Source organism: Phyllobates terribilis, unplaced genomic scaffold (genome assembly GCF_046119375.1).
Source record: "Phyllobates terribilis strain yellow unplaced genomic scaffold, ASM4611937v1 Scaffold_30__1_contigs__length_15301838, whole genome shotgun sequence".
Lineage (NCBI taxonomy): Eukaryota > Metazoa > Chordata > Amphibia > Anura > Dendrobatidae > Phyllobates > Phyllobates terribilis.
In genome coordinates, this window is record NW_027362790.1 from 9,145,697 (window position 1) to 9,158,508 (window position 12,812).

Below are 12,812 nucleotides of genomic sequence, written 5' to 3' on the forward strand. Positions count from 1 at the left end.
AGGCTCAGAGCCTATTATGACACGCGCAGCCAGCGTTCCATTGCCACATTCCATCTACTGCAGGCAGGATACCTGGCTGGCTGAATGTCGCTGAGAAGCTCACAGAGACCGCCATAAGCAACAGTTTAACAGAATGCCACAGACTAATCAACCAAACTTTTTGGGTTGGGTTCTCTTTTATAGTCTGCAGGCATTAAATGAAAGAAGTCAGTGTTCCAGCAGAAGGAGACAACGTTTCAGAAAAGGCATTGTAGCAAACCAAAAAAGAAATTTTAAGCGCAGCAGAGTAACCAGCGCACATACCTGTTAGCTCAGGTGAGTTTAAAAGGCTGCTGTTGATAACAAGGGCATTTGCTAAATAGATGGTGTGTGTGCAACAATATACTGAAAGGTCAATTATATTGTGCAGCTTATCTCACCACCTGTAGTTATTTAGGTGAAAGCTCCAAAATGCTTGCCTAATATGTCTGTTTATCCAAAAGGAAGTAAAAAGGGAGAGCTAGAAAGATAGCATTGCATCACATTACATGGCAATGCAATGCACAGTTGCTGAAGTTGAACCAAAATGAGCTTGTAATCTGGCTTCTGCAACTTTGAACATGAAAAATCCAATGAGGAGAAGAAAAGCAAAGCCAAAGAGTCCATCCCAAAATCCGACAAACAAGCAAAATGAACAAAAAACATTGAATTCAATTCTTTCTGATTTTAGAAACTGCATTAAAGAAGGGGTGCACCGGTCCTGGAGATACTGCAATACCAGGTCAATGCGTGGAGTGGACAGAGCAAGCTCTTTTTCCATCTCCCTGTTCTAAAAATCCATTTAATATATGGTCCCCAGATAGGGGACGTATCAGATATTAAACTGATAAGAACAGATACTACACTTGATCTTAGCCAAAAGGCCGAGAAGCGATAACCAGAATTGGTTTCAAACTACGGAGCCACCCAAGGATCCTGAAAAGTCCATTTGTGGAGATGAGCTCCTGGACTCCCGTTAAGAAGACATGTTGTCAACCTCTAGATCCCTTACATGCCTGCACTTTTCGGCTTGCTGCTGCTGCAATCCACGCGTTTTAGATCTGCATAACTCCACCTCTTTAAACACAGCACCTTCACCCCCTGCTGTTCCCACCCGCCTCAACACCGTTGGAAGGGAGGAGAACCAATTAAGGCGGGGGGTGGGGTGGAACGAGCAGCTGTCTACCCTTAGCAGGAGGGCTCCTGATTACATACCTCTCCTGCTGCTGCTGCTGCTGGCTGTCCAGCAGCAGACTGAAGGTGGCTGCTGCTGTGCACAGGTATATAAAGGCTCAGAGCCTATTATGACACGCGCAGCCAGCGTTCCATTGCCACATTCCATCTACTGCAGGCAGGATACCTGGCTGGCTGAATGTCGCTGAGAAGCTCACAGAGACCGCCATAAGCAACAGTTTAACAGAATGCCACAGACTAATCAACCAAACTTTTTGGGTTGGGTTCTCTTTTATAGTCTGCAGGCATTAAATGAAAGAAGTCAGTGTTCCAGCAGAAGGAGACAACGTTTCAGAAAAGGCATTGTAGCAAACCAAAAAAGAAATTTTAAGCGCAGCAGAGTAACCAGCGCACATACCTGTTAGCTCAGGTGAGTTTAAAAGGCTGCTGTTGATAACAAGGGCATTTGCTAAATAGATGGTGTGTGTGCAACAATATACTGAAAGGTCAATTATATTGTGCAGCTTATCTCACCACCTGTAGTTATTTAGGTGAAAGCTCCAAAATGCTTGCCTAATATGTCTGTTTATCCAAAAGGAAGTAAAAAGGGAGAGCTAGAAAGATAGCATTGCATCACATTACATGGCAATGCAATGCACAGTTGCTGAAGTTGAACCAAAATGAGCTTGTAATCTGGCTTCTGCAACTTTGAACATGAAAAATCCAATGAGGAGAAGAAAAGCAAAGCCAAAGAGTCCATCCCAAAATCCGACAAACAAGCAAAATGAACAAAAAACATTGAATTCAATTCTTTCTGATTTTAGAAACTGCATTAAAGAAGGGGTGCACCGGTCCTGGAGATACTGCAATACCAGGTCAATGCGTGGAGTGGACAGAGCAAGCTCTTTTTCCATCTCCCTGTTCTAAAAATCCATTTAATATATGGTCCCCAGATAGGGGACGTATCAGATATTAAACTGATAAGAACAGATACTACACTTGATCTTAGCCAAAAGGCCGAGAAGCGATAACCAGAATTGGTTTCAAACTACGGAGCCACCCAAGGATCCTGAAAAGTCCATTTGTGGAGATGAGCTCCTGGACTCCCGTTAAGAAGACATGTTGTCAACCTCTAGATCCCTTACATGCCTGCACTTTTCGGCTTGCTGCTGCTGCAATCCACGCGTTTTAGATCTGCATAACTCCACCTCTTTAAACACAGCACCTTCACCCCCTGCTGTTCCCACCCGCCTCAACACCGTTGGAAGGGAGGAGAACCAATTAAGGCGGGGGGTGGGGTGGAACGAGCAGCTGTCTACCCTTAGCAGGAGGGCTCCTGATTACATACCTCTCCTGCTGCTGCTGCTGCTGGCTGTCCAGCAGCAGACTGAAGGTGGCTGCTGCTGTGCACAGGTATATAAAGGCTCAGAGCCTATTATGACACGCGCAGCCAGCGTTCCATTGCCACATTCCATCTACTGCAGGCAGGATACCTGGCTGGCTGAATGTCGCTGAGAAGCTCACAGAGACCGCCATAAGCAACAGTTTAACAGAATGCCACAGACTAATCAACCAAACTTTTTGGGTTGGGTTCTCTTTTATAGTCTGCAGGCATTAAATGAAAGAAGTCAGTGTTCCAGCAGAAGGAGACAACGTTTCAGAAAAGGCATTGTAGCAAACCAAAAAAGAAATTTTAAGCGCAGCAGAGTAACCAGCGCACATACCTGTTAGCTCAGGTGAGTTTAAAAGGCTGCTGTTGATAACAAGGGCATTTGCTAAATAGATGGTGTGTGTGCAACAATATACTGAAAGGTCAATTATATTGTGCAGCTTATCTCACCACCTGTAGTTATTTAGGTGAAAGCTCCAAAATGCTTGCCTAATATGTCTGTTTATCCAAAAGGAAGTAAAAAGGGAGAGCTAGAAAGATAGCATTGCATCACATTACATGGCAATGCAATGCACAGTTGCTGAAGTTGAACCAAAATGAGCTTGTAATCTGGCTTCTGCAACTTTGAACATGAAAAATCCAATGAGGAGAAGAAAAGCAAAGCCAAAGAGTCCATCCCAAAATCCGACAAACAAGCAAAATGAACAAAAAACATTGAATTCAATTCTTTCTGATTTTAGAAACTGCATTAAAGAAGGGGTGCACCGGTCCTGGAGATACTGCAATACCAGGTCAATGCGTGGAGTGGACAGAGCAAGCTCTTTTTCCATCTCCCTGTTCTAAAAATCCATTTAATATATGGTCCCCAGATAGGGGACGTATCAGATATTAAACTGATAAGAACAGATACTACACTTGATCTTAGCCAAAAGGCCGAGAAGCGATAACCAGAATTGGTTTCAAACTACGGAGCCACCCAAGGATCCTGAAAAGTCCATTTGTGGAGATGAGCTCCTGGACTCCCGTTAAGAAGACATGTTGTCAACCTCTAGATCCCTTACATGCCTGCACTTTTCGGCTTGCTGCTGCTGCAATCCACGCGTTTTAGATCTGCATAACTCCACCTCTTTAAACACAGCACCTTCACCCCCTGCTGTTCCCATCCGCCTCAACACCGTTGGAAGGGAGGAGAACCAATTAAGGCGGGGGGTGGGGTGGAACGAGCAGCTGTCTACCCTTAGCAGGAGGGCTCCTGATTACATACCTCTCCTGCTGCTGCTGCTGCTGGCTGTCCAGCAGCAGACTGAAGGTGGCTGCTGCTGTGCACAGGTATATAAAGGCTCAGAGCCTATTATGACACGCGCAGCCAGCGTTCCATTGCCACATTCCATCTACTGCAGGCAGGATACCTGGCTGGCTGAATGTCGCTGAGAAGCTCACAGAGACCGCCATAAGCAACAGTTTAACAGAATGCCACAGACTAATCAACCAAACTTTTTGGGTTGGGTTCTCTTTTATAGTCTGCAGGCATTAAATGAAAGAAGTCAGTGTTCCAGCAGAAGGAGACAACATTTCAGAAAAGGCATTGTAGCAAACCAAAAAAGAAATTTTAAGCGCAGCAGAGTAACCAGCGCACATACCTGTTAGCTCAGGTGAGTTTAAAAGGCTGCTGTTGATAACAAGGGCATTTGCTAAATAGATGGTGTGTGTGCAACAATATACTGAAAGGTCAATTATATTGTGCAGCTTATCTCACCACCTGTAGTTATTTAGGTGAAAGCTCCAAAATGCTTGCCTAATATGTCTGTTTATCCAAAAGGAAGTAAAAAGGGAGAGCTAGAAAGATAGCATTGCATCACATTACATGGCAATGCAATGCACAGTTGCTGAAGTTGAACCAAAATGAGCTTGTAATCTGGCTTCTGCAACTTTAAACATGAAAAATCCAATGAGGAGAAGAAAAGCAAAGCCAAAGAGTCCATCCCAAAATCCGACAAACAAGCAAAATGAACAAAAAACATTGAATTCAATTCTTTCTGATTTTAGAAACTGCATTAAAGAAGGGGTGCACCGGTCCTGGAGATACTGCAATACCAGGTCAATGCGTGGAGTGGACAGAGCAAGCTCTTTTTCCATCTCCCTGTTCTAAAAATCCATTTAATATATGGTCCCCAGATAGGGGACGTATCAGATATTAAACTGATAAGAACAGATACTACACTTGATCTTAGCCAAAAGGCCGAGAAGCGATAACCAGAATTGGTTTCAAACTACGGAGCCACCCAAGGATCCTGAAAAGTCCATTTGTGGAGATGAGCTCCTGGACTCCCGTTAAGAAGACATGTTGTCAACCTCTAGATCCCTTACATGCCTGCACTTTTCGGCTTGCTGCTGCTGCAATCCACGCGTTTTAGATCTGCATAACTCCACCTCTTTAAACACAGCACCTTCACCCCCTGCTGTTCCCACCCGCCTCAACACCGTTGGAAGGGAGGAGAACCAATTAAGGCGGGGGGTGGGGTGGAACGAGCAGCTGTCTACCCTTAGCAGGAGGGCTCCTGATTACATACCTCTCCTGCTGCTGCTGCTGCTGGCTGTCCAGCAGCAGACTGAAGGTGGCTGCTGCTGTGCACAGGTATATAAAGGCTCAGAGCCTATTATGACACGCGCAGCCAGCGTTCCATTGCCACATTCCATCTACTGCAGGCAGGATACCTGGCTGGCTGAATGTCGCTGAGAAGCTCACAGAGACCGCCATAAGCAACAGTTTAACAGAATGCCACAGACTAGTCAACCAAACTTTTTGGGTTGGGTTCTCTTTTATAGTCTGCAGGCATTAAATGAAAGAAGTCAGTGTTCCAGCAGAAGGAGACAACGTTTCAGAAAAGGCATTGTAGCAAACCAAAAAAGAAATTTTAAGCGCAGCAGAGTAACCAGCGCACATACCTGTTAGCTCAGGTGAGTTTAAAAGGCTGCTGTTGATAACAAGGGCATTTGCTAAATAGATGGTGTGTGTGCAACAATATACTGAAAGGTCAATTATATTGTGCAGCTTATCTCACCACCTGTAGTTATTTAGGTGAAAGCTCCAAAATGCTTGCCTAATATGTCTGTTTATCCAAAAGGAAGTAAAAAGGGAGAGCTAGAAAGATAGCATTGCATCACATTACATGGCAATGCAATGCACAGTTGCTGAAGTTGAACCAAAATGAGCTTGTAATCTGGCTTCTGCAACTTTGAACATGAAAAATCCAATGAGGAGAAGAAAAGCAAAGCCAAAGAGTCCATCCCAAAATCCGACAAACAAGCAAAATGAACAAAAAACATTGAATTCAATTCTTTCTGATTTTAGAAACTGCATTAAAGAAGGGGTGCACCGGTCCTGGAGATACTGCAATACCAGGTCAATGCGTGGAGTGGACAGAGCAAGCTCTTTTTCCATCTCCCTGTTCTAAAAATCCATTTAATATATGGTCCCCAGATAGGGGACGTATCAGATATTAAACTGATAAGAACAGATTTTTTTTTTTTTTTTCCCTCAGATTAAGACCCACATTAATTTATGCATCATAGCGCATATTCACATAACGGGTTCTCAAATCATCATTCGGAAAAACAAAAACAAAATCCCAAAAAACACAACCCTGCAATTAACTGTTACTTACTGTAAGAAGTCCAATGTGAAAAGTTCCAGAGTGCTTCTGCTGCTGTCTCACCATACTTCTTTTTATCCAATAAATAGGCATAAAACAGTCTAGCAAGAAAAATCTTTCTGCATTCCATGGGGGAAAAAACAATCTTTTTAAAAATCACCAAATTCCGAACGTCCCATAAAACCTCTTTATATATGACAAAAATAATCCAGCTTGCCCGCTTCCTTTGCGAGTACTTAAAATCTTGACCTATTAAAATCCTTTCAAAATCGAAACAATGAAAACCAACTAAAGCAACAAACATACGTGACAACAAGGTAAAAACTTTTTTAGCAAAAAAACAGTCCCAAAAAATATGCTGTATTGTTTCCACCTTATTGCAACCTTCCCTAGGACATAGTTCTTGAACCTTTATCCCCCGGTCATTCAAAAAAGCCCTTGTTGGCAAGCATCCATGCAACGCCATCCAGGTTACATCCTTCTGTCTGTTGCTGATTCCACGCATGAAAAAAAGCTTCCACACCTGTCCAGACTGTGCATTATTACAAAACGGCACATCACATAACATCTCCTTCTTCTTAATACCTGAGACAATCAGTTTTTTGTCCGGTCTAACCATGGAGCTTATCCCATTTTGATCATAGAAGGACCTAAGCACCACATAAAAAAACGGTATCACAAACGAAACTGGTTTTCTTAAATCCTTCTCACACCAGCTCCATTTCTGGAAAAGCCGTCCTGCTAAATATTTGCACATGTCCGCAGTCCTGTTATTGCACTGGGATAATTTATAAATGTTCAAAAAATAATGCATTCTTAAAAATAAGTCAATGTTAGGAAAATCACAACCCCCATTTTCCACAGAACACATAACCATTCCTCTTCTTAGTTTCTCCATTTTGGATCCCCAAAAAAACACAAACAGTTTCCTTGTCACTCTCTTTGTCCAAAGCACAGCAGGTGGGAAAATCAAAGCAGTGTACAGCAGAAGCGGGAGAATCACAGACTTGATTACCAGCACTTTCCCTCTCAGCGACAGGTTCCTTAGTTTCCAAAAGTTCAACTTCTGATCCATTTTGTCTTCTAGAATCTTCAGGCTGCTTTTCCCTTTCAGTTCCTTCTCAAAGATGACACCAAGAACCTCAATTTCCTCCCTACTCTCCACTCCTGCCACGTTAACCTCAACCTGCCTCCCAAAGTTACAAAGCTGGCACTTTCCCCAATTCACCGCCATACCAGCCACACAACAAAAAATCCTTACGTGCAAATTCACTCTATTGAGATCCGCCTGTGAACCACAAGTAAAAACAATATCATCCATATAACTTAAAGACTTGACTGGACCCCCGGATCCCCCAGGAATAAAAACACCAGCCACACACTTGTCAACTTGCACACTTTTTAAAAGGGCCTCCACCACACAGATAAAAAGAATTGGTGACAGGGGACAACCCTGCCTAACTCCCGATAAAATATTAAAACTGGAACTCACATGCCCATTAACTAAAATCTGGCTACTGACCCCACAATAAAAACTCTTAATGACCATCAATAATTTATCCGGAACACCAAGGTGACTTAAAGCAGAGAACAAAAATCTATGTGATATTTTATCAAAGGCTTTCTCCAGGTCCACCGACTGTAACAAAAGAGCATTCTTATTCAAATTAGCCTGATAAATTAAGTCTCTTAGAAGCAGCAAATTATCTGAAATTTTCCTACCAGGCACTGCACATGCCTGATACTCCCCCACCATATCACCTATCACATCTGCCAGTCTACCAGCCACAATTTTAGAAATAATTTTGTAATCACTGTTTAACAATGTTATGGGCCTCCAATTTTTAATATCCCTCATGTCCCCTTTCTTATGAATCAGCGTAACAATCCCCCTACGCATAGAAACCGATAAAATCCCATGAGTAAAACCATATTGCACCACCCGGGAAAACTCCACACCTATAATATCCCAAAATCTAACATAAAATTCAGCAGGAAGACCATCACAGCCTGGCGTCTTGCCTTTCGCCAAGCCATTCACTGCCCGTCTAATTTCATCTTTCCCAACCTCCTCACTTAAAAACCCAATTTTCTCCTCAGGAATATTATTAGTTAATACTTTGCAATAATCATTAATTTCCGCATCACTGGCTCTACTATCGTTAGAGAAGAGTGTTTCATAAAAGGAAAGAATACTGCCAATCATCTCATCCCCAGATACCTCCCCTGCAGGAGAAAAAACAGACTTAAAAACCCCTTTAGGTTTAAAACATTTTTTAAAAAAGTATCTCGAACATTGCTCATTTTCCTCCATGTGCTTTATTTTTGCCTTAAACATAATAGTCTTCCCTTTTTTAATAAGTATCTTCTTCAGTTCGTCCTTCAAATCTGCAATCTCTTTATCCACCTCCATCCCCGCTCTCTTAAACTTATGGAGTACTTCCAATTTTGAAATAACAGCAGCATCATGATCCCTTTTGGCTTTCGCTCTCCTAAAACACACCCCTTTAAAATAACATGCAAATTTCTCCTTAGCCCAGTCCCACCACTCTAGCAAATCTTTAAAAAGGTGCTGTTCAGACACACAAGACAAAAACACTTTATTAAAACCAACCTTAACACTCTCCTCTTCCAGCAGGCTTACGTTCAGCTTCCAGAGTCCCTTTCCAAAAGCCAGGGACTCAGCTATACACAGATCTACCACTATCATCTTGTGGTCAGAAAAAGTCGTCATCACGTGGTTGCACTTGGCCACCTTAATCCCTTCAGACATAAAAACATAGTCAATTCGGGAAACACTACGTCCACTATCTGATATGTATGTGAACTTATCACTTGGCCCAACCATCAGACCAGCATCCGTGTAGCGTAAATCCTGCACAATCTGATTTAAAATATTAGACGTAACATCAGTCCTACCTTCCGTAGAGCTCTTACGATCTTTTGCGGATCTGACACAATTAAAATCTCCAGCCACTATAGTGAAGTCTCTGCCTGGTAAAAACAACTTTAGAGACTCCAAAAACCCAACTCTTGCTTGTTTATCAGCAGGGGCATAAACATTAAAAACCCGTACCCGCTGACCTAAAAAATCCACTAATAAAAACAAACATCTCCCAGGTATGATTACTTTAAACTCTAAAACCTTTAGACTGGAATTACACAGTAAAATGCCCACCCCTTCATTCCTGTTTTCTGAGCATGGGGACCAAAAAGATTGCCCCTTATTCCACTCACTCTCATGCGGGGCAGATTTAATTACACATTCCTGCAGACAGACAATATCTGCATTCACACTCTCAATGTACTCCAGTATCCCTGCTCTCCTACAAGCAGAACCAATCCCTCGTACATTCAGAGAAGCAACACACAACGCCATCATAACAACAGGAAAAAATCTCCACCATACCCGATCCATCATGAACCAGGAGAAAACCCACTCCTGCCACCCACTTTTCTACGTATATCAGGCGACTCAGAACTCGAGTCCCTGTTAGAATAACCTGGTCTTAGGGAGACTGGATCTTCCTGCCCCCCAGACCAACACCCCTCCACCTTACTTCTTTTAATCACGGAGGCATAACTCTCCTCCTTGCCATCATCTTCCTCCTCATTTTCACTCCAATCACTGTTAACCCTATCACGCTGCTGAGGGGTTATAGTTCCATCCGAATCAGAATCCTCCTCCTCCAAAACCTCCATTTCCTCACCCCCATCTCTTCCCAAAACAGGATTCACTGACTCCGCCATATTAGACAAATCCATCCCATCACCCGGGCCATGCACATCAGCTACTTTGTTTATTACTTCCAGCCCCTCCCTCAAACCAACTTTCTTCTGGCTCCGCCCCTTTTCCTCCATCTTGGGCACCGCATGGTCTCTTCCCCTACCACCATCTTGTTTTTGGCTTTCCCCCTCTGAGTCTGAGCCTTCGCCCTCCTCCCCACTTTCCTGCCGAGTCTTCTTCTGCCTCTCTTCAGCGTCCACCTGTGACCTAGGAATCTGAGCCCACAATCTACATTTCCTTGCAAGGTGATCTGCATGTCCACACAAATCACACACCTTATTCATTGGGCAACCACTTGCAACATGCCCAGATTTCCCACAACCTCTACAAACATCACCTTGCACTGGACAATCTTTCTGAACATGTCCAAACTCATGACACTTCCTACAATATTCCATCTGTCCATTATAAAAACAAAATCCCCTTTCTCCTCCGATAGAAAACTGTGCAGGAATGCTCTTGGCACCCCCAATAGCTCTATCATCCGGTCTCAGTTTTACAACATATCTCCTCTTGCCATTTAGATAATTGTATTTGTTCTTCATTCTTCCCAAAAATTTAACCTCACTACAATACCGAGCTAAAAAATTGGAAACAGTCTCATCCGGAACTTTAGGGTTATACATGTGCACAACCACATACTTATATGTCTGCTGGAACAGAGGTTCCAGTGCAATAAACTCTAGGCATTTCAATTCCTTTTCTTCCTTCATTCGTACCAACTCCATGTAGACTCTCTGGCAAATACTCAAAGAAACAAAAGTGATATCATAAATTCCTTGTTTCTGAAAATCCTGCAGTGCCAATACATCCGTTACCTTCAAGCCATTAATGTTCTTCAAGACATCAACGCAAACTTGGTCCAAACCGATTTCTCCTTCATGACCTGCAGCCACCTTCAGACGGACCGAGTCCTCTAATCCACGTGTTTTCTCCACCATTTTTACAGCAGATAAACACAATCGCCGCTCAATCGCACACTAGGGCCCCACAAGGGGGAACCCCAGTCACAACTGCCCTCCAAACAACACCAGCAGCAGAAAACCACCACTGATCTTGCCAAAAGGCCGAGAAGCGATAACCAGAATTGGTTTCAAACTACGGAGCCACCCAAGGATCCTGAAAAGTCCATTTGTGGAGATGAGCTCCTGGACTCCCGTTAAGAAGACATGTTGTCAACCTCTAGATCCCTTACATGCCTGCACTTTTCGGCTTGCTGCTGCTGCAATCCACGCGTTTTAGATCTGCATAACTCCACCTCTTTAAACACAGCACCTTCACCCCCTGCTGTTCCCACCCGCCTCAACACCGTTGGAAGGGAGGAGAACCAATTAAGGCGGGGGGTGGGGTGGAACGAGCAGCTGTCTACCCTTAGCAGGAGGGCTCCTGATTACATACCTCTCCTGCTGCTGCTGCTGCTGGCTGTCCAGCAGCAGACTGAAGGTGGCTGCTGCTGTGCACAGGTATATAAAGGCTCAGAGCCTATTATGACACGCGCAGCCAGCGTTCCATTGCCACATTCCATCTACTGCAGGCAGGATACCTGGCTGGCTGAATGTCGCTGAGAAGCTCACAGAGACCGCCATAAGCAACAGTTTAACAGAATGCCACAGACTAATCAACCAAACTTTTTGGGTTGGGTTCTCTTTTATAGTCTGCAGGCATTAAATGAAAGAAGTCAGTGTTCCAGCAGAAGGAGACAACGTTTCAGAAAAGGCATTGTAGCAAACCAAAAAAGAAATTTTAAGCGCAGCAGAGTAACCAGCGCACATACCTGTTAGCTCAGGTGAGTTTAAAAGGCTGCTGTTGATAACAAGAGCATTTGCTAAATAGATGGTGTGTGTGCAACAATATACTGAAAGGTCAATTATATTGTGCAGCTTATCTCACCACCTGTAGTTATTTAGGTGAAAGCTCCAAAATGCTTGCCTAATATGTCTGTTTATCCAAAAGGAAGTAAAAAGGGAGAGCTAGAAAGATAGCATTGCATCACATTACATGGCAATGCAATGCACAGTTGCTGAAGTTGAACCAAAATGAGCTTGTAATCTGGCTTCTGCAACTTTGAACATGAAAAATCCAATAAGGAGAAGAAAAGCAAAGCCAAAGAGTCCATCCCAAAATCCGACAAACAAGCAAAATGAACAAAAAACATTGAATTCAATTCTTTCTGATTTTAGAAACTGCATTAAAGAAGGGGTGCACCGGTCCTGGAGATACTGCAATACCAGGTCAATGCGTGGAGTGGACAGAGCAAGCTCTTTTTCCATCTCCCTGTTCTAAAAATCCATTTAATATATGGTCCCCAGATAGGGGACGTATCAGATATTAAACTGATAAGAACAGATACTACACTTGATCTTAGCCAAAAGGCCGAGAAGCGATAACCAGAATTGGTTTCAAACTACGGAGCCACCCAAGGATCCTGAAAAGTCCATTTGTGGAGATGAGCTCCTGGACTCCCGTTAAGAAGACATGTTGTCAACCTCTAGATCCCTTACATGCCTGCACTTTTCGGCTTGCTGCTGCTGCAATCCACGCGTTTTAGATCTGCATAACTCCACCTCTTTAAACACAGCACCTTCACCCCCTGCTGTTCCCACCCGCCTCAACACCGTTGGAAGGGAGGAGAACCAATTAAGGCGGGGGGTGGGGTGGAACGAGCAGCTGTCTACCCTTAGCAGGAGGGCTCCTGATTACATACCTCTCCTGCTGCTGCTGCTGCTGGCTGTCCAGCAGCAGACTGAAGGTGGCTGCTGCTGTGCACAGGTATATAAAGGCTCAGAGCCTA

The 12,812-nt window shown here is 43.7% G+C and overlaps 6 non-coding genes across 6 annotated transcripts; all 6 read right to left on the reverse strand.

Annotated features, from left to right (window-relative positions):
* Nucleotides 1-723: 723 nt before the first annotated feature.
* Nucleotides 724-914, reverse strand: LOC141179077 (U2 spliceosomal RNA). The gene has a single exon (XR_012255125.1). It is a non-coding gene; the product is annotated as a U2 spliceosomal RNA (small nuclear RNA).
* A 1,115-nt stretch (nt 915-2,029) lies between these two features.
* LOC141179089 (U2 spliceosomal RNA) lies at nt 2,030-2,220 on the reverse strand. Its single transcript, XR_012255136.1, has one exon. It is a non-coding gene; the product is annotated as a U2 spliceosomal RNA (small nuclear RNA).
* Nucleotides 2,221-3,335: 1,115 nt separating this feature from the next.
* On the reverse strand, nt 3,336-3,526 carry LOC141179101 (U2 spliceosomal RNA). The gene has a single exon (XR_012255147.1). It is a non-coding gene; the product is annotated as a U2 spliceosomal RNA (small nuclear RNA).
* A 1,115-nt stretch (nt 3,527-4,641) lies between these two features.
* Nucleotides 4,642-4,832, reverse strand: LOC141179114 (U2 spliceosomal RNA). Its single transcript, XR_012255159.1, has one exon. It is a non-coding gene; the product is annotated as a U2 spliceosomal RNA (small nuclear RNA).
* A 1,115-nt stretch (nt 4,833-5,947) lies between these two features.
* On the reverse strand, nt 5,948-6,145 carry LOC141179896 (U2 spliceosomal RNA). Its single transcript, XR_012255835.1, has one exon. It is a non-coding gene; the product is annotated as a U2 spliceosomal RNA (small nuclear RNA).
* Nucleotides 6,146-12,215: 6,070 nt separating this feature from the next.
* LOC141179127 (U2 spliceosomal RNA) lies at nt 12,216-12,406 on the reverse strand. Its single transcript, XR_012255170.1, has one exon. It is a non-coding gene; the product is annotated as a U2 spliceosomal RNA (small nuclear RNA).
* Between the last annotated feature and the right edge of the window lie 406 nt (nt 12,407-12,812).